Genomic DNA, 25,929 nt, shown 5'->3' with positions numbered 1-25,929 from the left:
TTGAGGTGGTCAGAACATTCTGACGAAGGAGGTATAGCAAGGTACTGTTAGGTGAGTGTGTGTGGAAAGGCTCCAGAGTTTTATGATGGAGATCGGGGGAAAAAAAAAACGGAACAGGAAAACCTTCTAACTCTTTGACCAGGTGGAAGAAGGGGAAATGATTATAACTTACAAAGAACCACTATTTCCTTCTGGTTTCCATATTCCTTGAAACATATTACTATGATTAAATAAAAAACAACCCCTCTGCCATCAATTTTGACTCATGGGACCCCATTTATAGGGTTTCTGAGGCTGTCCATGTTTATGGGAGCAAGAAGCCTCGTGTCTCTCCTGCAGAGTGACTCGTGGGCTTCACTTGCCGATCCTAAAGTTTGCAGTCCAAAACTTACCCAACAGAGCGGCCGCCAACTCTCATTAAAAGAAGACACAAAATCAACTTTCTTTCTATAATAAAATATTGTGGAGATTTGAACATTTTAATTTGGCTGGGTCTCGAGTTTATAAGGACACACACACACACACACACACACACACACACACGCACCTGAGAAATGTAGAATAGGAAGGGGCATTTGTGATCACCTAGTTTTTAGTCTAGTTCTCTCATTGCAGAAATATTTTGCAATTAGATCAGTAGAGCAGCTTCTTAATTATTAAAGAAGCCTGTCAGATCTTTGTAAAACTACAAATATCACAAATTTTCTTCTCCTTTATAGCAGTGCTTGCTGTCAGAATATATTTAGAAACAGTGATACTTAAGCAAATGTATAATGCTTGTGGTCAGACTAAAGCAGCATAAATGTAAGCTTACCCTGCAAATGCACAACCAGAGTTTTGATGTTTGTACTGAAACATTTAGGACGTAGGCCAGCTCTGGGTAGACTTGGTAAAGCATATCATTGGTATCTTCATCTCCTTTTAGCTCCTTTATGTACAGGATTGCTGTACTGTTAGTACACATTTTTGTCCCCACACATCTCAGTTCTCCCTTTTATTCACGTATCCAACTCAGGCTCATTTCCTGCCTTGAATGACCTCTTGCCAACCCAATGATGACCAGTGTCTGGTTTCTCTGAGCCATAACCCTGTCTCTGCTCTGGTGCAGGAAGTAGGTAGGGCACTGGTGGGTAGGCCTTTCCAGGTATGTGTAGAAGTTACAATGTGGATAGAGTCTTGATGTGAGACTCTAATAAAAAAATAGGACAAATACATTATAAATCAGGAAATGCCTAAGTGACTTGGTAGAAAAATGAAAACAATTGATTGGGTGGCCTAGCTGCAGAACAATATACAGAACATTTGTCGGGGAAATATGGATGAGTTTGCCCAGGACAAGTGGCACTAACTGTTCGTTGTCGTTGTTAGGTGCCGTTGGATTGGTTTCGACCCACAGTGACTCTGTGCCCAACAAAAGGAACCACTGCCCAGGCCTGGTCCATCCTCACAATTGTTCCTGTGCCTGACTGAGCCCATAGTTGTTCGTAGATAAGGGAGTAAGTCCAGTACAGAAGTAGACATTGGAGTCTAGCCTTCAGTAGGTATGCTGTAGATGTGCTGCGTCTTAATACACTCTATAATCTCTGGAACTCAAAAGGCTGTGTACAGTCAGCAAGTTGTACAAATTTGTCTTATTAGGTGATGGTGCAGGAGTCCTGGTGGCACAGTGGGTTGTGAATTGGGCTTCTAACCACAAGGTTAGCAGTTTGAAACTATCAGCCCCTTTATAGGAGAAAGATAAGACTTTCTGCTCCTATAAAGATGTATAGTCTTGTATGCCCATAGAGGGGCAGTTCTGTTCTGTCCTATAGATCTCTCTATGGCAGTGAGTTTGGTTTTTAGAAGTAAAGATGAACAGAGATGTAAAAAACCGGTCGTCCCTGCAATTTACTCATCTATTCCAGGGCTCTCCTAACTTTTCTTGTACTGTTATGTTTTGGAAATCATAATAATGAAGAGCTCTTTTTTAGTGCTGAATATGTTAGTCCCAAAGTCCATAGATGGTGCAAGAGATTTTGTTTTGTCTACTTATCTAAATGTTGGTGGTTCAAACCCACCCAGAAGTGCTTTGGGAAAGGCATGGTGATCTGCATGTGTAAAGATGACAGGCAAGAAAACCCTATGGAACAATTCTACTCTGTAATTCATACAGTCACCATGAGTCAGCATCAACTTGACGGTGGCAGGCTTTTTTATTGGCTTGTTTCTTTGTATATGACACTTCATTTATTTATTTATTTTATCAGGAGACACTCTATTGAGGTAAAAGTTATTTTTGTCTGCATTTGAGATAGTTTATTGTGCCAGCCTGGCTGATAAACACAAGTGGGATTAACTGAAGGGCAGAGAGATAAATGGCTCGGTGTGTCTCACCTTTCTTGTCTTTCACTCTTTGATTATCGGACCAGTGTGTGGCTGCCTTGCTTGTTCTGTGCCTCAATTTTCAGGCTACACTACCTGTGGGACGCCTAGCCTGTGAACTGTGTCGCTGTAAGTTGAGGTCCCTTTATGACATTTCTGGAGCTGGGGACTGGCAGTTGGTGACCTGGCTGACAGTTGGTGACCTGCCTTGTGATTGGCTGCTGTGCTGAGATAGCTTAGCTCTCTCTATATATAGAGGAAGACCTGGCAGCAGACTAGACTTGAAGGACTGCTAGTGTCTCACAACTCTCTCACGGGGGTGAGTTGCACTGAGCCATTTGTACTGCTTTATAATTTAACTGTTCATTTCTTGTATTATATATTTATCTGTATATGATTTAACAGTTCATTTCTTGTTATATATCTAATTATCTTTATAAATAGATATATTAAATTATCAGCAATTTGGTTTTATCTCTCTAGAGAACCCTGTCTAACACAGCATTTTACATAGGAGGAAACTGAAGCACAGAAAGAGGAAGATATTTGCTCAGGGTAATGTAAGTGGTGAGCAGCAGAGCCAGAACAGAAAAACAGAACCAGCCAGTTAGCCTCAAAGTCTTCTGCCACTGTCTCGACTGTCTTAGCTAAGTGCTTGTCTGTTTTTAATCAAAAAAGTGTAATAATTATGGTGCAGAGGAAGAACATTCAATATGCTGTCAAAAGAACACATAAGTCTGTCTTAGAAAAGTAAATGAACTGAGAATGGTGAGGCTTCATCTCCTGACGTGGATGTGTTTTCAGGAGGGAGTAGTCCCTGGAGAAGAGCTTCATGGTTGGTAGAGTCAGTGAAAATGCAAACACTAAATTATGTGTATTGACATGTGGTAGCTTAAGCAGCAACAATTGTGAGGATGCCCAAGACCAGGCAGTGATTCATGCTGCTGTGCATAATGTCACGGAGTCAGAATCAACTCGATGGCACCTGATAGCAACCTAACAACAAAGAAGCATTTCAAACATATGAAAATATAGAAAGGCAATAGCTTCTCTTACACTCAACTTGGAATCCTCCCATAATTATTACACTTGAAATAGTGTTTCTCACTGCACCTATCATAGTGGAAACATGTTATGATGTCGCACACATAATACAGCAATGATCTCTATTGAGAATTGGCTAAGAGTTTCCTTTGAGGATATATTTATGCTGAAACTTAGGGTCTTTAAGTGTTTTTCTTCCAAGATGATAGGAGTGTTAGACTGGATTCTCTAGAGAAGCAAAACTAGTGATTCAGGGAGATAGAGATTTGTATCAAGAAAATGACTCACACAGTTGTAGAAGCGGCAAGCCCTGTTCAAGGTCATTAGATCCAGCTTGTGAATGGAAAGATGAATGAATCCAAGGTGGGAAAGCCAGAAGGTAGGATATCTTCTGGGATCTGTAGGCAATAAGGCAGCCCTAGGCTCAAGTCCAAAGAACCAGAGATTGATACACCAGCTGCAAGACCCAGACCCAAGAAAAAGCAAGCGATCTTTTCCATGTTGTCGGCCAAGCTCCCAAGGAGACTTCCTCTGCTTGCATCAGTGCTGCAGTCTGAGTAAGGATATTAATTGCACCCTAATCTTCTTACAGCCGATTGCTCACAGAAAACCCTGCGATGAAGTTGGTTTCATTGGATTAGGGCCCATCATGGGGCATTAGTAAACCTTAACAACTGACCCGCTGAGAATCCTGACACAAAGCCACCCATCACTACAAAGGGTAATACTATTTTATCAGGAGAGAGGCCATGACCAAAGGCAACATACCATGGAAAGGTTGAGATCCTCTGTGAAATACTTGATAAATCTATATCGCAGGAGCACATAGTGCATAGGACTGTAAGAAGAAAGGTCGCCAAGACCTGTGTGTACCAGGCTAAGTGATTTGGGTTGTAGCCAATAGAAACTGAGAAGCTTCAGAAGTTTTGATGTAGGGGAGAGTACCATCAAAGATTTTATTTATAGCAAGATTTTGCTGTAGGCTGTTGGAGAATAGACCATAGTCTAAGGACCATCAGTTATGAGTCTTTGAAAGGTCTCAGCTAGAGATTTGGATGGCCAGAACTCAAGCAGTGTCTGAGCAATTGGAGAAAATGAGTGAAATTTGAGAGATTTTTCCAAGGGAGATTCAGCATAATTTAAGTGACTAAAAATAAGGAATGAGATATAATAAGGACTGATGCCTTTGCGATTTCTAGCTTGTCAGACAAATTGTGCATTATTCAGAATATTAGATTGTTTACTTTAACAAAGATCCAATTTAAGAGCAGTAGCTTAGCAAGCTGGAAGTGTGTCTCTTTCAGCCAAAGGGCCCAGGTGTATCAGTCTGGGAGTATTCTGGCAATGCGGTATTACTGATCCAGATATAGTTCTGCCTTTTTTTTTGTTTTGTTTTAAGCGTGATACCCTCATCTAAAAAGGTGAAGAGATCTGCTCGTCAGGACGATTTGTCCCTCTTTCTCCCCTAGGGAAGGGAAAAAAGAAGACGAGGCGTGACTTTGAACTGTACTCACAGCTTTGACCACAACTCAGGCTCAGAGCTGTTGCTTGAATGGGAAAATAGAAAAAATAAATGTCTTTATTTTGGGTTGACTTGTACAAGCTAAAACCTGGGGTGTCTAATAGTAAAGAGAGAGAGAATGGAGAACGGTGTACGATTAGTGGTCATATTAATATATATCTGAAATAGAAAGGTGAGAAAAATTGGGCAGGCATAGAGACTTTAGTTCTATTTGGCCTGTATTAAAGTGTAGAATTCTGTGAAGCCATCTGATAGCTATGTGTCAGATACATAAGATGAAGTAAGGACTCTGTGGCAGAGATGGGCGACAACCATCAGCTATGTGAAGCCATGTCAAATGAAGACTGCTAATAAGAATGAAGTGTGAAAACCAAGGACAGAATGTAAGGAACAGGAACCTCATGAGGGATGGAAAGAAATGGAATCCAATCAGAAATGGTATACATAGTGGAGGGGGAGATGGACAGATATACAGAATGAAGAGTGATGTAAACAGTCTCTACTTAAGTGGTGCATCTCATCTCATGCCATTATGGAAGCTGTCTCCAACATCATTGTACAGATTACCACGTCCGTCAGAGTGAGTTCACTCTGCCAGAAAATAGCTTCCGAATTTCATAAGGAGTCAGTCACAATGTTTTTCAAATATGGGCTCAATTTACTGTCTACTTCATATGCAGGTTATAATGACCAATTCTTATATTCCTAGTCATATATAGGATCTGAAGACCAATTTTACAAAGTATTAAAGTATTTATCCTATTGATCCTCAGTTCAGAGACCTGAATCGTATACGATTTAAGTGTTCCATATTTCTGATTTTCTCCTAGTGGTTCCCATCCTGTCTCTGCAAGATCCTACTATTTTTTGTTATGAGACTTTTTATATTATTATTATTATTATTATTATTATAAGGTAATGGTTTGAACAATGCTGTGAGCATCCTGGACATTCTGTTTCTATGAGATTAACTTTCAAGGCTGGCAGCCTTTAGGACTGACTGAAAAATATTGGCTCTCAATCATGTCCACACAACAATTCATACTCTCTGCCCTGTGGAAACCAAGGAGGTGGTAGCAGGGTTAATTACAGTGATCATTAAAGCTAGGGCATAGGTCAGGACATTATCCAATTCTGGTGATTTTAGCAAAAGGCATTTTAGTGGGTTGGTATCAGTCACAGGCACAAGTCCTGAGTTTCACTGTGGTAAGGCACACTGAGTGAAAATTGCACATGTAAAGGCAGAAAATGTGCACTAGTCTTTCAAAGCTGTTTCTGATAGCAGAAGCCTGCTTATCACGATGAAGCGAAATGAGAACAATAATAGTACATTGACTTGTTAGCAAATCTATGGAGGTTTTCATTCCTCTGTTTCTCTTTCTTCTTCCCTTTCTTCCATGAAGTAGGTTTAAGTGTGTTTCTAAGCTTAGGAAAAACAAAAACAAAAATTAATGCAATAGATATAAAGCAGAAGATGATAATGTTCAATGTACAGATAAGGTTCTTTACACGAGATATGTGAGCAAAGTATTTCATGAATCATCTGTATCACACACATTTAGAGATGGAATTTGAGACGGCTCTCTGGCAGAGTCACTCACATTTCTGTTATTCTTTATGAACTGTATAGCTGGCTTATCATCTGAGTATAATGAGATGGAGAGTGTGGGGACTTAACGAGAGTGAAAAGCTGCTATAGAAACTATGAAAATGAACTCATTAAGGGCAAATTTGATAAGCCAGAGCATAACCCAGCTGGAGTCAAAATTCATCAGCCGTATACAGCCAGCATAGACGCTTTCTCCAGCTCCATATTCAATTGGAGGCAGTGAGGGCATAGTGGAGATTTTTTTTTCTAAGATGAATTGATCAGTGAGGGTAACAGACAAGAGAGAAAGTACATGGAGGAGACTGACCTGAAAAGGTAGAGCAATTTAGAATAAAACTGTAAAAGTAGAACACTGTAGTCTCTAGAGGCCATTGGGTTGACTCTGACATGCAGTGACCACAGGTGGCAGAGTTCACCTGCCCCAGAAGGGATTCTTTTGCAGTGATATTTATGGAGGGAGAACCCCAGGACTTTCTTCTAGAAGCTGCTAGTAGATTCCAACCTTCATCCCACCATCCCCTTGGTTAGCAGACATGTGCTGAACCATTTGCACCAGTGGGTCTCCTCTCTGATATATCTCCTAGAGTCGAATAAATGGATGGCTAGCTGAGTTGAGGTGCTGTTATATGCCCAGAACAGACATATATTTTTAAAGAGTGGCAAATGATTTTGGTCTTTATCAATCATATATTTCCGAGGTAGTGTTTTTGGTCTGTTGGGTGGGTAGCTTTCTAAAATTCACTTGAAGTGCAGCGTGGGCTCTCGGTTTTGCTTTCTGTTTCTTTCCTGACAGTTCCTTCTCTCTGACTATCTTCTGGGAGGTTGACTTTGCCCTGATACAGCCCTCCCTTCAGGTCTATTGTTGAGCCTTGTTGAGATAGAGATGCTTGAACTTCATGTTTACACAATGCGTGCTTGTAAAATTCCAACTTGCCTGAGGATGGGCAGGTAGCATATTCAGAAGATCCATTTACTATCTCAGAACTGGCCTTTTGTATTAACATTGCATTGTGTTCAGGAACAAAGTTTGTACTTTAAAGTCCACATAAAAACTTACTTAAGTATATATTTGTGTCAGACCAGGTTGACTAGAGAAACAAACCGAGTGACACTCACATGTGTGCAAGGGAGAGCTTTCTATCAAAGAGCAATTGTAAATTGAGAAAATATCCCAGCCCAATCCAGAGCAAGTCCAGAAGTGTGTTATTAGCCCATATGTCCGATACTAGTCCATAAATCCCCCTTTAGACTCTCACAGCACATGCAATGATACCAAATGCAGGAAGATCACAAGCCAGTGGTGGATCCAATGGTGGTGGAAGCATCTCAGCCCTGGCTCTTCCAGCTGCAGGGCTCTGGGTGCCAACTGCCTGGATCCATGTTTCTTGTCAGCAGGAAAATGAAGCAGAGAGAGTGTGTGTCCCACCTCCAGGAAGAAGAAGTTCCCAGCATCCTCTTGAGAAGGCCATGCCCACAGGAGGTATCAGTCAGGCTGTGACTGGATTGACAGGCTAGATGCCACCCCTTCATTCTTTTATCAGGTTGGCATAAAATTGTGTAACTACCACAAAATCAGATATCAGGCTGTTAAATTTAAAAATAATAATACAGGGAAATAGTTAATGTTTAAGAATTGACTTCCTGATGCCATTTATGCAATACATATTGAAATTCTAATATTTAAACTAAGCTATGTTTTAACTCATGTGTATTGAGAGTAAGAGGACTAGTGGGAGGGGGCTGTAACAACACTAATGATGAATCATTTTTAAAGCAGTTCAACTTTCCATGTTCTAGAAATGTATCTGAGCCACAGTAGTTCTATATAATTTTAATAAAATATGTACTTAAATGTCCCAGGAAGTTAGTTATGAAGTAAAATCAGTAGCACTTTGTCTATAGTAAAACAAAACAAAATAAACTAGTTATTATCTAGTCAATATCCAATTCGTGGTGAACCCATATGTGTAGGACTTGGTTAATTTTTTTCGCTGATTTTTAGGAAGTAGGCCACTGACCTTTTTTCCAGTGTACATCTGAGTGGCCTCACATGGCCACCATTTTAGTTCATAGTCCAGAGCCTTAGCCATTTTTGCATTCAGAGGCGCTCTATGATAGAGACCTTTAAAAATATATTAATTTTGCCCATTTTCCTCTACACAGAAGACTTACAAAGTCAATCAGTTGATTCTTATTATGTTCAATTTTCTATAGCAAAAAGGCAGTGCACAAGGCCCCAAACCATTTGGTAGTGTTAGTATAACCGTTTGTAAGAATGCCACAGCAGCTTCTTATTTTATCTGATTGATTTGCATTGGAACCTTAACCCACTCAATTTGTCCTGTGAGTGAGATAATTTTTTCTAGAAGTAAGTGCATGAGATAATCACACTTCCTGCATCCCTGATGATAGAAAAAGTGGACACTCTAGATGAATGTCAGTAACCGACATTCGTCTTGTGTGCTTTCAAAGCTTTAACTTACTTTCATAGACTTATTGCATGTGATTCCATAGGGAACATTTTACTTGCACCAGGATGTATTTTAACATCCAGCCAATATTCCACCACCCTGGCTGTTGAAAGCAGCGGTTAATTTTTGTCTTAATGTACCTTGTTGGTTTTCATGTCCACAGAGATTTCCTTCTGAAAAATCCCATAGGTAAAATGAGTTACCTGGTAGCTGCTATAGAATTAATATTTGAATTGTGTCCCTTGGCATCTCTTTATTGTACCACACAATAAGTGAGCATTGGTTTCAGGAATGAGTTGGTATTTTCAAGGGGATCAGTATCATGTGAAAGGATTTTAAGTATTGGGCAATTAAGCCACAGACATTTCACACTGAATGTGAAGAATGAGCCCCACTCTTAACTAATTATAAATAAATGAATAATATAGGCTACCCATACTCTTTTAATATTAACAGATGTTTATTTTTAAATAGGTATTTATTGAGCTAATGTTGGGCTAAGTGGCCACCTTTCATAATGCTCCAGTAACCTCATCTCTCTCTACTCACTACCATATTATATTGATTTTGTTGATTGTTTATTTATTTGTTTTCACTTTACTGCTAGATTATGAGTAACTTTAGGGCAGTAACAATGTCTCATTCTTTCCTGTAAGCATGAACAATGTGTTTAATACATATGTATTGAATGAAAGAGTGGTGGAGGAGTCGTGGTAGTATAGTAGTTACATGTTGGGCGTGATCTGTAGGGTCAGCTGTTCGACACCAACAGCAGCAACTTGGGAAAAACTGGGTTTTCTACTCCTATAAACCATTAAGGTCTCAGAAACCCACAGGGCAGTGCTGTGAGTCAGCATTGACTCCATGGCAGTTAGTTTGGTTTCTTGGTTATAAACTAGTTTTAGGTAAATGAAAACCTGATCAAACTTTTCTCAAAAAGTGAAATAATTTGGCTGAATAATTTAGTCTTGATTGGAACAATTTACTGTCACATCACTCTACATTTCTTTTAGTTCTTTTCATCTCCTGGTCATACCTTTATGCTGGTGTTTAAAAGGAAGTAAAACTTAAACATATACCCTTGTGTCCTTAAACAAGAGTCTGTGCCCCATACTGCCAGGCAGAGTCCTTCCCTTCCGCTGACTCTGACTCGGCTCTTTTAGGTAGCATGCCATCCATAGACCTCCATCTGTAGTCAGGATATGAATGTTTGAATTCAGTTGGTTGAGATTATGTGCTCTACCCAGGAAGCCTGATTAGAAGCAAGGGACAAATGAACAAAATGAAGTAATAAAGTTATGTTCACTACAATTAATACATGAATTCTGTCTCTCCGGCATTCATTAAAGGCTGGGCAAGTGAGAGAAAATTTTTTTTAAAGTTTGTTTTTCCACTAAACATATCTGAAAAATGTTGTCCATTCATTAATAGTTTAGAAATAGATTTATACACATTTATGCAAGCAGGTTAAAATTTGTTAGTAACCACTCTACCTGTATACAACTATTTAAATCTAAGATACACATGAGCAAAATGATACTTACTGTATATACTCGTGTATAATCTGGGTTTTTCAGCTCATTTTTCATGGTAAAATTTGGTGCCTCGGCTGATATTTGGGTCAGTTTATAATCAAGTACCTATGGTACTTACCTGTCATTGTGGTGTCAGATCTGACTCATGATGACCCCCACATCTGGTAGAATAGAGCCATGCCCCATTGGGTTGATGACAGATAGTTTTGTCTTTTCTTCAGAGGCTCAGCTAGGTAGACTTGGAGTTCCAAATGTTTCTTTTAGCTGCCCAGCAGGCTAACTACTTACACGGTCCGAGGACTTCCGGAGGAACGATAGTAATTATTTTCATTCTGTTTAGGAAGTATCCTTTACTACAGTTAGCCCTCACCATCTTAAACCCTTGAAGAACTGAAGACTTGTAGTCCCTTGGCAATATGAAAACAGCTGGATGGAAAAGAACAAACATGAGAAATGGAAAATTGAAGGAACTACACTTTATAGACTCATTTTTTCTAATATGGGTCCCGGATTTCTGACTTGTTTAAAAACTTGATTTCATGTGAGCACTTATATTTTGAAAAGAGATGGGTGAATAAATAAAAATGCCTAAGCGAGAAGATTAGGGTCAGAAAATTGGAGCCGGTATGACGCAGTCATGCTGAATTGTAGAAAACCCAATTCCTCTTCCTCTCTTTTTTTTAACCACTCAGCCAGTTTTCTATGTGACCGCGAACTTGCGCAGTTGGTACAGCCGCCCCTCCGGCTGCTGCGTCCTGGTCTTGGTGCTCTCCAGTGCTTGTGGAGGTGCGTTTTCTTGGGCCCAGATCCAGGGGCTCGTACTTCTTACCCTTGTAGAAAGAACTTACTGAGATTCTCCTTCTGAGTCTGGTTTCTTCTCGAGCAGTGGATTTGCGGACAACCCGGATTTTGGCGAGCTCGGATGCTGAGCTGTTTGAGCCACTCTTCCTTCTTCTTGCCGCGAAGGTCCCGGGCTTTAATCTTGGCCTTGGCTGAGCTTTAGAAGCCTGCCGCCGTCTGGTCCGAGGCTGAGGGAAAGAGCCCAATTCATCTTCTTGGTTGTACGATTTTCCTTCCAAGTGTTCATTTCCATGATAGTTCCACTTTTTCTTCCCCAATTCATGCAAATCCTGTTGCCTTTTGCCTCTTAATTCATATGAGATGTGGAATCCTTTGCAGCAAAGCCTTTATTCTTGCTTCCTGACCGCAGGTCCGCACCTGAGGCCACAGAGTGGAAGTGAACCGTACATGGAAGGGCCCCATGGGGGCCAATGCTGACTACGCCTGACGAAGTATAATATCCTCTATCATGGCCATATGGCCAAGTCAGTTATGGGCCATGGAAGACAGAGGCTTACTGGGCCTTCCAAGTTGGAAAGAGGGAGCAATATCCTGGGAGACTAGCAGCTGGGTGCCATTTTCAACTTACAGACTTACCCATTTGTCCTCCCAAAGATAGAGTCAATGAAGCCCTTTCTCTGTAGTTCACGACTTGTGTCCAGAGCATATAGAGCCTAGAGCCTAGGTAGCAGGGGGTGGGGGCTGCGGGCTGCGCTCTGACCTGTCCTTGGTGAATGGGAGAGAAAACCGCACTGGCAGCTTGTATTGAACTGACTAGGAAGGGAGGCTCAGATTTCTTGGGGTTGGGATAATCGTGCCTGGCCATGTTACTTACCTTTCATTTGCGCATTTCCTCTCTCTTAATGGGATCTATGAGAACAAGAACCCTGGCTTGTTCTGATTTGGAATTCACCTAGCGTTTCACAGAGTGATTAAGTTTATAGTTAATAGTGTTGGATAATTTGTGAAAAGTGAATCAGTTGATCTTTTTCAAGGTGTTTGGGCAGAGGTGTTTGGTCCGCATACTGTGAAAATATTTGCCTACTAATTTTTTTCCATTGAGAAACTCATATTATCATGCAAAGAAATAAATCCTGTAACAGAGGAGAAAGCTGAAAGACTTTCAAAGGGAATGGGACCATGTAAATTATTTTCATTGCTTTTCCAATGCCAGACTTCTAATGACTTTCAAACAAATAGATAATAGAGGAAGAGATTTTATGGGTGTGTCATTACATTTATAGTACCTCCATAAAATTGGTAAATATATGAAGATATGGATATACTATAATGATATTCAAACGTTCCTTCTTCAGTAGATGCAGGGGAATGCTGAAAGATGGGGCAGTGTCATTATTGTTCCCATATTTGTTGTCATAAACAGCGAAGTACTCGTCTTTGGTGAACTGTCAGACTATAACATTCTGCCAAAAGGCTTTTAAAGAAAGCCCTTATTAGAATTAATTACAAGTGTCAGTTGAGACAGTGTTATTCTTTCCATGTAATTTAAACAGACTGCGATATCCTATGTGCAAAATATTTTCTTTGTTTCAGATGTGGAGTTGAGCCCTAACAAGATGCTAATAAGAGAAGGAAAATTGTTTGGCCTCAGCGAGGCTCACAATGCTAAGCAGCTGAGTCCCCACCCTTTAATCAAGCAATGATATGTTGTAAGTCCGTGTCCTAATTTGTACAGGAGGGTAGCATTATTTACCCATGTACTAGTCTCCAGGATTCTCGAATTATTTACCCAGTTACAGAGTCCCAAGGATAAGGAAATTTTTGGTTTTATTGTCCTCATCTAACCCTGTATCTGTCATCCTTTTGAAATGTTGTCTATATCTTCTCCGGCATCTAGTCAAGATAACAAAAATGCAGTGACTAAGAATCAAAAAGGCTTACTTTAGTTTTGCTATTTGTGTGTTCTCAGTCCAGTCACTCAACATCCTTTAGTCTCTGTTAAGGCCCTCCCCACCAAAATTCTGATTCCCCCATCACTGTTCTACCTGTCCCTTTGCTATCACACTGAGAGATAAGTCATAACCTTTTACCTGGTGCCTCTGCTATGTAAAGTCAAGGCTGTTGATGTGATAGGCTTGCTTCTCTGGGGAAGCAAAATTAGTGACACTTAATCATGTTGAACAAAGAATCTTATTTCAAGAAAGCAACCCACACAGCTGTGAAGCAGGTGTGCCCAGTCTGGCTCAAACCTGTGGGTCAGATGCTAAGCTGAAGACCTTTCTCAACTCACACAGCTGCCATGGCTGGGGTACTAAGAAGCAGGAAGATGAACCAAGAGGCAGGAGAATGAAACATGATGATGAAACAGGCAGCTGAAGCCAGAAGACGGCAGCTGATGAAAGCAAAGGTGCATTGGCAGGTCCAATGTGAGGCTTTGAGATGTGTAGGGCCTGCAGGCCACATGGCAGGCTGTCAGCCCAGGTCCGAAGGAGCCATATGCAGGATCTAGGCCAGCAGTAAGATTAAGAAGGGGAGTTCTTTAAAGCATCTAATTAGATATATGAGAGGGGCCATATGACTTCGTCAGTCTGTGACCAGAATAAAGGGTTACATCGAACCCTAATCTTCCCACAACTACCTGCTTCCTTACGTTAGTTCACATGATGGGGGAGGTCTGACTAAATGCTAAATGCTGAGGAGCCTCGCCTAGCCAAATTGATACAAAACTAGCTATCATTACAGCTGGTAACCACCATATAAATTTTCCTTAATCATCTGCTCACAAAACCAGAAATAGTATTTACTCTGTCCAGTTTTCTACACACAAAAGTTATTCAACAAAAGCATTTGAAATTACCAAAAAAAAAAAAGGCCTAACTGGTTTTCCTCTGAAGACCGACCTGTCAAATGGCCTTTCCAGTCTCTCAACAGTAGACCCCAAGTTAAACTTCCACGTAAGCGTCCTCAGTAGTTCTCTCAACTTGGCCACCGAGCAATGTAACCTGGAGAATTATCCCTACAGGTTGAAGAAATTAAACTTGGAACTCAAAGGCCATTTTCTTATTTCTTTCCAGTTGATTCAGATGTTGCTTATTAAGAACATCCATCAAACAAATGCTCAACAAAATATTTGTCTCACTGAAAATATATGGCAGTGATTCTAAACACATTGGTCCACATTAGACTTTCCTGGCAAGTTTATGAAAACTCAGATTAGGAGGCTCACCTCCATGATTTCTGTTTTGCTTTGTTAGGAGTGGGACCAGGTAGCATGACAGAGCTGTGCTGGGTGCAGACGGACCTGGTGGTGGAGCTGTAACTCTGCAGTTGAGATCTCAACCGACAACTCTGTCAGCATGCGTTTGACTCCATTTATTAAGACTCAGAAAATACTTTCAAAGAACATCTCACGCTTGCTTGGGATTTTAGAGCTTTCTGATCCATACAACATTAAAAGAGTTAAGTAATGCTAAGAGGCTTGTGACTGTGGACAGAGTGTCCGTATATCCAGAAAGCAATGAAGGACCTCTGTTTCCCCTTTTTATTTGGAAATTGCAAGTATTTTAAGAATCTCTGCATATTTGATCAAGATGTGTATGATCTGTAAACTTTTAAAAGCTGATTTAGGAGCTAAACCTTTGAGAATGCAACGTGTGTAATTTTTATACAGTTCTTTAAAAAAAATTCTTTACCTCTGATTAGGAGTAATTTTATATTTTCTAATTTTGAGTGCTTTCCAAAGTATTTTTCTCTTGTTTGCCAGTTTGAGAAGAGAAGAATGAAGTAGTGTATCCAATAACCCAAATGAGAGAATGAAAATAAAAGTGCTTTACCCAGGGTACCTTGCAAGAAAGTATTTCCCGGTGAAATCTCTGCCCTGACAAGCAATTTTATTTTCTAATTTTCCATTTATTTTAATGTCCCATTTTGTATCTTTTCCTCTTGTCAGAAATCTTTTCCCTTGAGTTGTAGAAAATTAGTTGCAAGGCCTAGATATTTGTGCTTTTATTTTCTGAAACAGAATTATCATTTCCATTAAGTCTGGTAAAAACAGGTAAAAGAATAAAATGCTAAATATAACTACTAGCTGTTTATTCTGCTGTAAAACATTATGTTCTTACTTGGAAAGAGTTTAAAGTATGTGCACATAGTGGTAAGTTCAAATGCATAAAAAAGCAGAGAATGAAAACTTGTTCTGAAAAGCTTTCTCCACCTCTACTCTCCAGAGGGAAAGGGCTTTCTGTAAACAGATTTTGGTGTGTTCTTTCTGTATACTAGATCACACTCTCCACGTTGTACAGAACAGTTTTTAAAAGCACACGCTCGCTTTAATGATGAAAGAACACACCTTTAATATAAATAGGCGTCATGAAGACCTGAGGATAGATTAGATCAAGTGCACTCCTGTACTCTGAAGGAATAGCACTGGATACCTTGGGAGAAAGGGAAACATTTTTCTTCATGTTTTTCTGGGTCCATTCAAGAAGCTTCTATTCATGTATATTTGCTATTGATCTTCTTTCTTTGTATGCTGCCCTTGATCTTAAAGAGCTAGGAGGAAAATGAACCAGGAAACATTGATGCAGACATTTGGATGGGGTGCTGTTGGGTCAACACTGGACTGCTAACTGGAGGGTCTGTATTTCAAACCCACCAGCTGCTCTGTGGAAGAAAGTTGAGCCTCAGTTCCAGTAAAGATTTACGGCCTCAGACACGCTACGTAGGATTGCTTTGAGTTGGAATTGGAAAACCTTGGTGGCGCTGTGTTTGGTTTTTGTTGTCATTAGTTGCCATAGAGTCAGTTCACAACTGCGCCGTAGACACAGAATCTACCTCTGCCTGCTGTGACTGACCCGCTGCTTTACCACGATGATGTTCTTGTCAGGGCTGGTCTTGGCGGTCAGTGGTATGGAGGTGGGTAGATCTGGCTTCTCGTTTGCCAAGAGGCTGGAGTGAAACATGACATTACTCCTCCTTTCATTCTCCTTTACCTATCCTGACACCAACCATTCCTCCCACAGAACTCTGCCTTGTACTTGATTCAATAATCCTTTTAAAATAGCCATGCAGAACTCACAGACAATACTGACAATTAGAGAGGTTTACTACCCTGTTTCCTCAGAAATAAGACAGTGTCATATTAATGTTTGCTCCCAAAGATGCGCTAGGTCATGTTTTCAGGGGATGTCTTATTTTTCCATGAAGAAGAATATGGTACACATTTATTGATTATTGTTTTATTAAAAGAGACTTCACACTTCCTGTCTGCTCTGGCTGCGCTGCGGCCAATGGTGAGCTGCGTGGTGGTGCCTGCCGCTACGGTCCAGAGTCCAGTAGCTTTGGGGGGCCTTATTTTCAGGAGGTCTTATTTATGGGGGGATGCCTTATATTTCAGTGAGAGGCAAAACTGTAAGTAGGTCTTATTTTGGGGGAATGTCTCACTTTAGGGGAAACAGGGTAGAAAAGCTAATAGGTTACCATAAATCAGGAGCAGTAAAGAGGAAGGATACAGTCTATTGGACTACAGCAACACCTCTTATCAGCAAGCAAAGTTTCTCTCCAGTCCCTTAGCTTTTGCCTCTGTGGTCGAAGTAATCAGCGTGCTTGTCCCTTGGCCTCACAGTCCCCTACTCTGCGGTGCTCTTCTGAGCTTCCATAGGCTAGGGGTTCATCTGGTATTGGCAGACAGAGAGCTTGGACTTGCTTCTCCAATCTCTCAGGTTGCTCTTTGTGCTCCAGATGCTTTTTAGACACCTAGGGAGATTGGCTTTGATAGCGGTGTGGTTTTTGTCTTTTAGAGCTCTGTCCCCACAAGGAAAACATCTAGTAAAGTAGTCTTAATGATGCCCCGAAGGAAAAAGGATGTGATTTGGTCCACACCTTCTTCGTTTGTAAGAGCTGAACCTGTAACAGAGAATTCCCTCCAAAATGAGGTCATAGCCAGAGACATAGAGCTTAGATTTATGAACTATCACCTGCGGCATGATGGCTAGAAGGGCCATATTCATGGGCTACATCTCATGTCTCTCCTGATAACATATCCAGAGTATACGAGGTGAAGTCTTGCCATCCTCACTTCTAAGGAACTATACTTCTTTCAACTCAGATTTATTCATTCTTCGGCCAGTAGACAATATATTTAATATTGTTTCTTTGCACCATTATTCAAAGGCATTAATTCTGCGGTCTTTTACATGTGTCGCTTAGCTTTTGCATGCAGAGGCGATGGTTGAAAATGCCACGGTGTGGGTCAGGGACACTTTCGTTCCCAAGGTGGCATCTTGGCTTTCTCGTACTTTCTTAGCATTGGGATACTTCCTTTTTTCCCCCCTGATTGCTGCTCCTTAAGCATTTGTTGTACACCCAAGTCACATGAAATTCATTATTAATATAATTGTATTGTACTTTGCTAGTTTAACTTCTTAATGAACTATCAGAAGCAATATTTTTAGAATTTTTTACCACATGAGACCTCTTGATTATATCATTCCATAATGGAAAGGGTGAGCAGATTTTTAGAAATTTAGAAATAGTATTGAAATATATAGAAATATAGAGCTATGTTTGAGACATTAATTTATGTTAAATATTTTAAATACATGGCAGTTGTAGTGTGTAAAAATATAGCAATCATTGAACACTGTTGTGGGAGAGTACTGCCTCATGGGCGCCCTCCAGTCATGAGCTGGACTTGGAGAATGGGATAGTTGGGTTTTCGCATAGAATACATGTAATTTTGAATTTGTACAGAGTGCAGCACAAATATCTAAAGCATTGTAGATAAATACATAATTTCTGTAACTATTCTCTTTCCTCCTGGTTGTTTGAAGACAAATGGTGTGTCTTCACAGTGAGGAGATGGTGCGCTTGCCCTTGGTTTTTACAGTTCCCTGTCATCAGAATTACCCTTTTCTTGCTTAGGAGCCCTGGTGGTGTAGTGAGATATGCGTTGGGCTGCTAACCACAAGGTCAGCAGTTTGGCACCACAAGTGGTTCTCCAGGAGAAAGAGGAGGCTTTCTATTTCCGTAAAGATGTGCGGCCCTGGAAACCCCTGGGGACAGTTCTACTCTGCGCTCCAGGTTCATGAGTCGGAATTGACTCCAGGGCAGAGAGAGGGTGTGGGTGTGAACTCAGGAGCAGGGGCCTAGTGACAGAGATCGGTGTCCCCTGGGTGGTGTCATTGCTCTTGCCCTCAGCTAGGATGGCTTAATGAGAGTGTGGATTTATCTAAACTTCGCAGTCTTTCTTGTGTGCTGCACATGGCACTGCAACACATGTTCGAGCAAGGAGAGCGTATGCTTTAGTGCTACTTTGTTGTTTTAAGTAATTGCAGTTTTCCAGAGTCTTCTGGTGGCCTGTTTTCTTTTTTCGCATTTTTAACATGCCCGCCTTGCAGTTTGAGAGCAGTGTCTGGTAGCAGCAACCATCCATCTCTCTTTGACCTTTAGGCTCATCTTGCTGGGAGAGATGAATTAAGTAGATTTTATTTACATCTTATTGGCCAGTTGTTTGCATACATTACTGAGAATAGAATTCTAAACAGTGTCATAAATGGATTTTATATACATATGATTCCCCTGCCATATTAATGTCTATTAATATATTAATTATATGTTATATATAAATCTTAATATATTTGACAGCTGTTAATGAATACATGTTGAATAACCTTTAAAACATGTATCTATAATATATTTGTATGTATATACAATATATAAGCATATGTATATACAACTTTTGGCTCCTATTCATAATGTTTCTGACATCAAGGAGAGCTCCTTATGTTGGTGAGTAATTGGAGGTGTTGGGAACAGCATAGTGAAGAGAGAGGGTTATCTGGGAAATGGGAGTTAGTCTTTCCCTTAGGGAGAGGAAACTACTTTTATCATGACAAATTTGCTTCTGAGATTCTTGGTACCTTCCCATTTCCCCACCATTTTTTCTATCTCTCCATTGTTTATTATTTGTGTTTTAGCAGGGGAAAATTCTTGGTAGTCAAAGCAGCCAACATTCTTCACTTCCTGTGCCTGGGAGCTAGAAAAGGCTGCCGTTCTCAGGGTGAGGTTAGAACAGTAGTGTGTGGAGAATAAATGGCCTTTTCATACTGTAAATCTGCACGCTGCCAGTTGTTTTGACATCTCATGTGGCAGTTAACAGAATTTCGTTACTTCTCTGCAGGCTTGTCTTCTTTGTCTCGTTGGGAAATTCAGAGTTATTCATCAAAGAAATTGTTTATTTAACTGCAAAACAAGTTTACCTGGCAGTGGTTACTCATTTAATACTATGGAGATGAGCCTGCTTTTTTCTCTTCCTCCTGGTGAACTTCTCTGAGGAACATTAAGCTTGTCACCCTGGAAAGTTACGAAGGGGGTTGGCTTTGAAACAGATAGATAAGGGTCTGAGTCTTGCCATTTTACTGAACCTGCCAGCACGATTACTTCTCGGTATAAAGCTCTTTGCTGTACTTATATGAGTGTCACTGAATTTGTTTCTCCAGTCAGCCTGGCCTAGCACAGAAATGTTACTTAAGTAAATGGATTTAGTAAATGTAAAATGTGAACAAAGAATCTAAGACTTCCTGATTCCCAGACCTGCTATTTCCACTGCCGGTGCCCTTACATTTGAAACATGTCCATACAGTCTACACCTTCTATTCAGAGATATGTGTTAGTTGCATAGGTGGGATGATGCCCTGAGGACAATGTGAGATGTCTTCTGCATTTATTTGATGTAATTCTGAGCCACTGCTAATACACTTGAATGTAATACACTTGGTGTAATGTTGAGCTACTGCTAATACATTTATGTAGACTAGTCACTAGTCTCATTAAAAAATAGTTTAAGATGAAGGTAGAATTCATATGAGCCCTTAAATGATAACAAGTGATTATTTACCCTTTTCAATCTCATATGCTCCCTAAAGTCATCTTCTGTGACTTTGTCTTTGACACATTGCATAGTTTTACTCCCCGCATCGAATCCCAAACCTCTTGGAAGCTCTGTGAATACTACATTTCGTTAGGGTAGGTTAGCTCATTTAAAAATTGCATCACCTTACAAGGTAACCATTTGCAGTAACCTGCTGGTAAATGGTCCTTGGCAATCTGTCTTCCCTGGGGTTTATGCCCTTGAGCAGCTCCTCTCAGAAGGAATAGGGCTGTTCAGAGTGTACCCATTGGGAAGCTGCAGCAAGGACAAAGGGTGATTTCCAAGGGTAAGTCACAAAACGCATTGTGGCTTCCCTCTTGAATCACTTGTTCTGGGAGAAAGATGGATGTGTCAGGACCTTTGAGCACCTGAATGGAGAAGTCCCCATGCCAAAGAATTACAGTTTCCTCTCAACAGCTGTTTAAATGAACCTTCTTGGAAGGAGATGCCCCAGTACCAGTCAGAACTTTGGATGGCAGCAACCCAGCATCTTGACTGAAATTTCATGAGTTTAATTGCCAACTTAGTGACTCATAGAGACTGTAAAATAATAAGTGAAACATAGTTAACACAAGAAATTAAGTTTTACTAACTGGAAAATTAGTAGTCCAAATTTACCCAGGGGTGCCTTGGAAGAAAGGCGTGACACTGTCTTCTTTTGTGAAAGATTACAGCCTTGAAGGCCCTTTGGGACCATGAACTCTGAAACTTGTGGCCTTGCCGTGAGGCAGGATCTGCTGGAGGGCAGATTTCTTTTCGTTTCCATTGTTTAAGCTACTGAATTCTGTAGTGATTTGTTATGCGTAGTTCTTTGGAATGACGGTAGGTTTTTTGATAGTTCAATGTTGTTAAAGCACAGATGACATATTCAGTGTTTTCTGTGTGGTTTGTTTGAAATGGCATCCTCTTTATGTGCTCATCTGTGCCATATGCCTTATTTGAATTAAATAGTGAGTTAAATGATATTGTTGTTTGTATTTTAGGCCTTAGAATTTAAAATAAAGTAGATATAGGAAGTAATTATAAAATTAGAGTGTTAAGACATGACAGACTGTACAAATAATTTCAAAATAGTTGCCATGTGTTTTTGTCATATTTTTGTGACCTCCCGTAAAATTAAAATCCTAGCTTGAAGAGGTTCTCCTTTAATATAAAATGGAAGTAATCCTAAAATATTTACTTCATGTCAGTAACTCATAAAATTTACTCATTGATTACTCATAAAATTTACTTACCCCAGAGCAATAGAAACAGGAGGAAGGTGAAAGGAAGGAAGATCAGGCAGTAAGTATTATTGATTCTAGGCTACAAATCAAGAATTGAAAACACACCAAGTCTAAATAAATGGATTATCAATAGCCTAATTGAGGTTCCCGCTGTACTTCAAGTGGAACTTTCATTTCTTTATTTATTGCGTCCATGTCAGCAGGAGCTGTGCATTATGTTGCGGAAATCTGGAGCTTTGAAACAGAAGGGACACGAAGCTGTCTTAGGAGAGTTGTTCACAACATTGGAAGCTTTATTTGTTGCATATACTGTTTTATAAGTGAAGTTGGCAGCTTAGTTAACCTTTTTAGCATATAATATTCATTCATAAAATAATTTTATTACAGTGTGCCCGATTTTGAAAAAGTCGTCTACTGCAGTGGCAGAACATCACAAACACTGCCGTTTTGAGCCTCAGAAATGGAGCTCTCTCTCTCATCGTCCCTAAGTCTCTGCTTGCTGCCAAAGCCACAGGCTTCCCCAAATGTTTGAAAAGAACGCAGGCCCATCAATAACATATGTATTTTTGTATTTCATAAGCTTCTGCTGATTAAGGCCATAAACCACATTCAACAGTTTTAGAATCAAACGATGTGTGTCTTCAGGCTCTTCCTTTTGACTATGGTGATGTTATTCCATTCTTTTCCTTTACTCTGATGAGTTCTCCTTTGCGAAATAAATAAATGTAAGTGTTAACAATCTAACTATGGATCTTCGCGGGCTTTCTGGTCTTTGAGCTTTGATTGCAGGTGTGCCTGGCCTTTGAAGCAGGCCTGGCATGGTAGCTACAGATGGTGTGTCCTGTCAGTGGGATTCACACATGATGTATAGCATTAATTGGTTTTGGACTATTGAAGTCGTAAATGCCTCTGCTATCACAGGGGACATGTGGCAAGGAAAAATGACTAAGTAGAGTTGTCATATTGTGAATTACTTTCTTTAAATCACCATTTTTCTTTGTGTCTCTCTCTGGTTTTGTTTTTTTTTAAAGGAAGATGAAAGCATTCCGTTTTCAGAATGAGTTTAAAGTGGAAGACTTTATTCAGAGATGGAGAGATTTCAATTTTATAATTATATATATCTGGTGTATATATAAAGAAAAATTTAAAATATTGTAGCAGCTGGTTTACAAACTGTCTCCCAGTCGCTGTGTTTTCTCTCCCTCTGTCTCTACTCTTCCCTCTTTTCCTTTCTCTGTGCTTCCTGTCTTTTCCTCTTACAAACACACGTATGACCCTGACTTGGAAGTTGTTAAATGTCTAAATCAGTGGTTCTCAACCTTCCTAATGTTGCAACCCTTTAAGACAGTTCCTCATGTTGTGGTGACCCCCCCAGCCATAATATAATTTTCGTTGCTACTTCATAACTGTCATTTTGCTACTCTTATGAATCGGGCAACCCCTGTGAAAGGGTTTTTTGACCCCCAAAGGGGTCATGACCCTCAGGTTGAGAACTGCTGGTCTAAACTAACATTCTACTGTATTCTACTGGTAAAGAGTATATCAGAAGGATGTGAAAGAGAATTCTGAATTTATTTCTATATGTTATGAACAGGTGTTTTTGTATTTCATGAAAATAGGTTCTTTTTTTTTTCTTTCTTTTAGCCCTGGTGGCTTAGTGGCTTACATATTGGGCTGCTAACTGTAAGGTCAGCAGTTTAAAACCAGCAGCTCCGTCGAGAAGGGGGAAAATAAGACTTTTATTCCCATAAAGACTTCCAGTCTTTGAAACTCACAGATGCAATTCTGCTCTGTCATAGAGGAGTACTATGAGTTGAAATTGAGTTGATTGCAGTTAGTTTTGAGGTTTTTTGTTTTGTTTTTTAACTTGGAGAATGTCTTTCAAAACATATCTTAAAATCAAGGTCCATTGTGCTCCGCATGGTCACATGAACGTTTCTTAGTAGTTTCATGAGAAATTACACAGTCACCAAGAAAACATGATCCACAGCCTAGTGGTACTTGTTCTAATCTATTTAGAAAGGCAATGAAGGTCTCATATTGTAGTTTCTTCCTTGGAAGTTCTGTTTATCGTATTTATTTTATAAGCTAATATATTTTGATATGGAGAATTTATGAAACACAAAGTTGGTTGAACTATGTCTTACACTTAGGGCGACAACTCCGTGCTCTTTAGTGCAGGGCTTCAAACCAGCTCTGTCATGGCCAAGAAGCAAATAGGAACAGACCAGCATTTTCACAATGTGGGCGATTCTCCGCTGGAACTGGAGCAGGAAAATGCAGACAGAAGCCCTGGAATGGGAGGCCCGGCCCTCAGGATCCCCATGCCTAACAATTATTGGCAGGACTGTGGAGAGCCCCCATTCAATGTGGCACGGTTGGCCACCGTCATTTAACACGGTGCCATTGTTCTGCACAAGATGCTGCTGTTTTGAAACCTACCTTTAATGTCACTAACTTAGCCCTCACTTTGACATGATTTAAGGAACCACTACCATGACAAATTCTTCATAATTCCCCTTATCCACTACACGTGCAGCTTTTAACTCACGTAAGGACTCCGAGCTTGTCTTGCTCTAATCCACTGTTGTTAGCTCCAACTCGGAGTGACCATGTAGGACAGAGTCCCTCAACCCCTCGCCCCACGCCCTACATGAAACATTACACACAAACCAACAAAGCCCTCACATTCTCCACTTCCATTGAGTTACCTAATAGGGTTTCCAAGCCTGTAACTCTGTGGAAGCAAACTGCCCATCTTTCTCCTGTACAGGGCTGGTGGCATGGAGTCACGCCAACAGTTAACAGCCAGGTGCTTAATCAAGTACCGCCAGTGTTCCCAAAGTAAGGCTAAATATGACCTATAGGAACCTGTTCCGAGTAATGTAAAAATCCTTCAAAGCAGAATAGCAATGGATCTCACTCGTTTCCTGAGACTGCCTATACTTTATGCATCTCATAATATGCATCCGTGGCTGCCAAGCCATATTGACAGAGCGAGACTTGGCAAGTTTCAGGACAGCAAGAGGAAGGATTCATCACAGTCTCTACTTTGGACTTCTTGGTACAGGACTGACATCCAGGTCAGAACACACTTGTATGAACATGAATATGTTCTTTTCAAATTAAAATGTATTTGTTTTCTATACATTGTATACAACTGACCTATAGGACTGTTTTACATCAGAAGAGACTTAGTGGCACGAACTTGAATTTTCCATTAATAAAATAAATGGATTTTAACATTAAATTTCTATCAGACCAAGAATAAAATGGTAAATGAACATGGAAAAAAAGAAGGAGAAATACTTGCTTTTGCCCTCTCTGTCATGGACACCAGATGACTGTCTTCTCTAGAGATGTGCTTCAGGGAAGTTGCTCAGAAAATACACAGATTAGAAGGAAACAATTGAGGCACAGAGATTGGGAAGAGAATATTGTAGAAACTTAGGAATTGACCTCAAAGGTTTAGTCTACTACTGGTTTTTAAAGGCCGCATGGGAATCTTTGGAGACCTTTGGGTTTCAGACTGCCTGGGGGAGGCGTGTGGCATTGAGTTGGCTGGAGTCAGGAAAGTGCCGCATCTCATATCATGAGAGAGATACTGCCTCGAACTTCCCATCTGACGTGAAAGCACGGCTCTTTCTTACTGATGCTGTAGCTCCTGGCGCTGCTGCCCTTGTTGGCGGGGCCGGCCGGCCTCTTCTTGCTGTTCAGGGCCAGCCCTAGTGCGGAACTGAGGGTCACAATTGGAATCTGAGCCACCATCCTGCCCCAGAGTCTGACGACCCCCTTCCCCACTGCCTCCCCAGCTGAGTTAGTGAGCTTTTGGAGGAAATTACCCAGACACGACATAATTAGGGACAAGGAACCTAAAATAAGTCGAATTTACATCTGTTCATAATTATTGTGGTCTAGCGTTTTTTCTGGGGGTGGTTGTTGCTACAGAGAGTCCCCAGATTACTTACGAATTCCATTCTTAAATCTGTCTTTAAGTCACTTTGGCAGGTAAGTCAAAGAACGGTTTGTATTTACTATCAAGCATTTGCTTAATATACAATGTATAGTGTGCTAGGAATACAAAGCATTAAAGAAGTACTTCCAGATACACTAGAACATCTTTAATATAGTACAATAATCATAAAGCTTTAATGCATGTCCCTGAGCCAGGAGAGGTGGAATATGAGCCAGCTGGGTGCTAACGGGTTGGCAAGGTGCAGAGCACAGTGGTGGAGCCAATGAGGGAGACTGGAACCATGTGAAACCAAGGGCTAGTGACAAATGGTGGTGACAGCAGCTGGAGCAGAGTTCTGCTTAGGAACAGAGGCTTCCCAATACTTGGCTGGCATGGCTGGCGAAGGAGCACTCTGGCACCAGCAGTAGCAGCAGCCACAGGCACCCTGGTGAAAGACATGGGCAGGTAGCCGAGGT

General features: G+C 40.6%; 1 protein-coding gene and 1 pseudogene across 1 annotated transcript in view; one reads left to right on the top strand and one right to left on the bottom strand.

The window, feature by feature from the left end:
- Positions 1 to 25,929, top strand: part of NAV3 (neuron navigator 3) — a 694,120-nt gene that overhangs the window by 39,560 nt on the left and 628,631 nt on the right. The gene's annotated exons all lie outside the window — the stretch shown is intronic.
- Positions 11,243 to 25,266, bottom strand: LOC115870377 (annotated as a pseudogene).

The sequence above is a fragment of the Echinops telfairi genome, unplaced genomic scaffold (genome assembly GCF_000313985.2).
Source record: "Echinops telfairi isolate 266 unplaced genomic scaffold, ASM31398v2 ScPeMD7_2;HRSCAF=8, whole genome shotgun sequence".
Taxonomy (NCBI): Eukaryota; Metazoa; Chordata; class Mammalia; order Afrosoricida; family Tenrecidae; genus Echinops; species Echinops telfairi.
Note: the sequence above shows the minus strand (reverse complement) of the source record. Positions and strands in the feature narration are given on the sequence as shown.